The following is a 4,657-nucleotide window of genomic DNA, read 5'->3' as shown; positions in this document are numbered from 1 at the left end:
TGGAAGGGGTAACGGTAACGTTCAAGTTTATTGGAAATATCATATTTAGTGCTCCTAAACGATCCAGGGAAGAGGAAAATAAAGCTGTTTGCCTGGAAAAAAAGTTCAACATAGACTAATGCATCTCCACATTCATCAAGTGAATGTTTTCTGTTCTTCCTGCATTTTTGTTTAATTTTTTTTGTTGGTGTCTTAATTCTGTCGCATCTCCCTGCTGTTTGATTTAGCCATTTTTTAAATTTGATTTATTATGTCATCCACCCGGTTATAGAGTGAATTTTGGTTATCAATTTTAAGTTCACACAGTCAGAATTCATCAAATTAAACGGCTAACTAGGGACTTCTGGTCTGTGTTTCCTTATTACGTACCTGTTTCTAGGCTCTGAAAGGCAGCGTTTCTACTTCATGTTGTAAATTGATGACTGACTCAAGGCATCACATTCATTATCATGCCACCTTTTGGTATTGTGTATGTATTACATCTCAGATCAATCCTGACTTTTTTTTGTCTTCAAAGGTGTTTTCCATTTTCTGTTATACTTCCACAATTCAGAGGGACATCTTGCACTTTTTTACTCCACTACATTTATTTGATACTTTTTGTTCATAGTAACCTCTATATTCAGATTACAACTGCTAAATAATAATAATAATCAACAAATAAATTAAGCGTATCATTATGGATAAAGATAGGGCTTTGTTGATCCATTGGTGAGATTCACAAGCTACCCTACCGCATACATAGCAACAAAATAAGCCCCATATTTACCAGCTGCAACATTGAAGTAATATACATATTAATGCACCAATAATCATAAGCCAGTGATATTGTGTACTTTATATTATATAACAGTTTTTTTATGGTAATACTTTTGTACTTTTTTGGTGCAGCAGCACCTACAGTATACAGAACGATGAGAACGCAGTCACATTAAAGACAGTTAATGTTTGTCCACCAGATGTCAGTGAACACTCACTTGTCAAGTTGTTGAAAGCTGCATGTTGCCATGCTGTTGTTTTCTACAAAGGCTAGGGAGAGAGAGAGAAAAAGCCTCCCCCCTTTTATAAAGAAGCAGACAAAAATAATTATTTCACTTTCCAATATTACTACCTTCCTCTCACCTGTTAGGCTTTGTCTTACCCAGTTATAATATGTAAATAATCACAAACAGTAAAAGGGCCACGGGTTCCAATCCGGGCCACTGCCAAGGGTTCGGTCTACATGGTCCACACACTCCACCAGGTGGGTTAGAGAACACCCCTTTGTTAGTCCACTTGTTATTTGTGACTGCAGCATAAGTAAGAGGACAAGGGAGCATGTGATGCAAAATACATTCTCCGCAGTCTTTTAAACAATCGCACTCTTTTGCATCAATGTCTGATGTGATCACAACTTACGTTATACTAAGGAAACTCATAACCATGTGTGTTAAAAAAACTGAAAAACCTAATAAAGACAATAAATATCGGATTATGCTTCTATCAGGCTCTGGGCAGTTTGAATGTTAAACTGAAACATCTAATCAAATCTGTGCATGTTCTCTCATGACACATGACATAGTAGTCACTTAGTATCTAAGAGTTATAAGAATTGTTTGGAGACAGGGAATATTGTTGCATGTGAAAGTTGAAGTCCTTATTTCTCCATCAAAACAATGTCCTAATATAGTTTCAATAAAGAAAACATTTCCACTTATATAATACATTTGACAAAGTTCACAATATAGAGGAATGTAGATGACTGACATCTGAATGGGTTGTTAGTTAGATTTATGAAACTAAGAATCTTTCTAGGTATGAAGAAGTAAAAAATTGACATTGCAGAAGTGACAGCACAAGTAAAATAACACCAGGAAACTATTGCCCACAGACACACAACTCACAGCACATTGTGGAGTACTTCATTAATAATAACCAAGAACATAAGCTAAAAAGAAAAAGACTGGTCATCACAGTGTGTTACAGTGTCCGGTGTTTCTGGGGAGAAGCAGACGGAGGTTAGGCCCTGCGAGCTGCTGCTCCATATTGTGACAGTTCGGAGGTGGCAATGCCCCCCCCCTGACCCAACCCCCCTCTCTTAATACCACCTGCTAATCCATCTGCAGGATTACTGTCCACTGTAATCACTCATCCTCCACACTGACACACCTCACCTCACTCTGCAACTCCTGACTCGTTACACACACAAACACATGAAGTACCTTGCATAAGAAGTTTTTTATGGCTGTAGTTTTTTATGGAATTCGGTTACACACATTTCTTTTCAGTTGATCTCACATCCAAAATGCAGTAGTGCAACCACAACACCTGAAACACATCTCAGGATCAACTCTTGTACCAGAACACGCATTTGTCTCCCAACAGTAACACTCTCAGTACACAATGACCTAAAACATGAACAACAGGTAGCATTACAGCATGCAGCACTGCTGTCTTTGAAGTAGCTTTTACAGTTTTTGCCAGGACACAAAAACTGGTACTTTTTAATCAGCTATGCTGAACCATAAGCACATTGTCCGCTTTACATTAACTTTACAATTTTAAAACGTACTTTTTTACAAAAAACTACCCACATTCAAAACTAAAAGCCTGTGTTGTTTCCACTGCCATTGAAATACCACACTCAATCATCACCTGTACCCAGAATGCACCTGTGAAAACACCTTTAACCTATTCGATCACTTAGAAATCAGAGCTTGAACTCTATGAACTCAGGTTTGCCCTTTGGTGTGAACCACAAAGAGGACTGTAATGACAGCATACTGTATTTAGTTTATAGTACAATACAGTAATATGTTCATGTCATCTTAGGGGGATACAGTACAGATGCATTGGGTAACTAACAGATATCACCATAAAACTTTACTCAGTGGATTTCTTACATTAAGACAATTTTCTTTTTGTATCTTTAGTTTTCTGAAATGTTATGCTTAAATATACAAATGAGGCATTATCTAATGGTAACCTCTGATGAATTAAGGATAAATTGACAAAGTAGTCAAATAAACACCTGAATGTGTATTTAGGATTTTTTCTTTCCACTAGTCTGAAAGAAGACATGTTATGGAAGCAAAATAGCCCAAAATCTCTAAATAGACCCATGCATGAAAGAAACGATGTTTTTGCCTCAGGTGTTTCACCTTAGTAATTGTGTTTGATACTGTTGTACGTGAGTATAAAAAACACATTGCATTTGTGTTCATTTTCTATATTTATAACATGCTACAAATGCACATAGTAATAGTGTTTTGTACTCAGCACATCGGTGTGCAGTCGACATGTGGAGAAAGCTGTTTACTTGGTGTCTGTGTGCCAAGTTGTGACTTTTTTGGAAGAGTTGATACAGTTTGAGATGTTAAATATTTGTATGTTTATGTTTTTGTGTATCTGGTTAAAAAAAGAGGGCCCTAGTTTCAGAAATTGTGTTTTTGCAATTGCAAATATAATAATAATAATAATACTGCCGATCAAATCAGAAATGGAATCATTTCAAGAAGGGGTGTCCTCACAGCCAGTGAACAGGAGGAACAATTACAGCAAACACTGACCCGTTCAGGGTACATATGGCTTTTGACTAATGATTTAAGTTAAACTGGTCCTTTATAAAATATCAGCTGCCACAATGAGAGTGTCAGATTCATTTAGACAGGACATGTTAAATCTGAAGATTATATTGGGCTTCACGGTGACTCGGCAGGTTGAAGAATCTCAGTTGTGCCGGTATCACAGCTGTCTACGTCCATAGGACTGTCTCATAAACCACAAGTGATGTTGAAACCATAATATAATACTTTTTTGACTTGGACTGAAGTCGCTTTTAAATTGCACACACAGTGACTTGAGACTCGACTTGTGATGTTTGATAGTCGAGAGGAATGTGTGAAATACAGTAGTTGGAGACCAAGTGCAATCACAAAATATGGTTGCACTCTAACTGGTATTGAAAAATAGTTTGAGGTTATAATTGCATGCCTAATAATGTTAGCAATACTTTCCCGTTACCCTGAGTAATACTGTTATTTGCTTTTAAAGGAAATGTTCATGTTCAACAGCTTGTTTAAAGTGATCACACACCAAACAACTAATCAATGCTGATACTGTACATGCTAATATAAAAGAGTGAGGATAGAGTATATGCTTAGTAATCCTCAGATGTATCTGTTCTAAGAAGTTTGGATGGCATGCAGCAGATGACAGAACGCTCATTACAACCTGAATAGACTTGACTTGGCGGTGTGATAGACTTTAATGTGTATTTCCAGTCTGACAGTATGGAGCTCCAGCTGATACGAGTCCTCACTGGACGGGAAAGGGGGATGGTGGTTAGTGGAGGACTGCTCTGAGCTGCTAGTGGCACCTAGTTTGCACAGAGGAGATTATTAGTGTGTGTGTCTGTTTGTGTGTGTGTGTGTGTGTGTGTGTGTGTGTGTGTGTGTGTGTGTGTGTGTGTGTGTGTGTGTGCGTGTGTGTGCGTGCAGGGTGAGTGATTGGGGCTGACAACAGCCTCTGTATTGCTGGCTGGCCCTCAGATTTAGCCGACCTGTTTTAGACGCTCTAATCTGGATTAACTGCAGCAGTGTGTCAGTGGGGACGAGGACCGGAGCTCCCCCCTCCCCTTCTGCCCCTTCACCTGCTTCTCTTCCATCCCTCTCACTTC

This window comes from Anarrhichthys ocellatus, unplaced genomic scaffold, assembly GCF_004355925.1.
Source record: "Anarrhichthys ocellatus isolate YVR2014 unplaced genomic scaffold, GSC_Weel_1.0 scaffold59, whole genome shotgun sequence".
Lineage (NCBI taxonomy): Eukaryota > Metazoa > Chordata > Actinopteri > Perciformes > Anarhichadidae > Anarrhichthys > Anarrhichthys ocellatus.
This window is presented reverse-complemented; position numbering follows the sequence as displayed.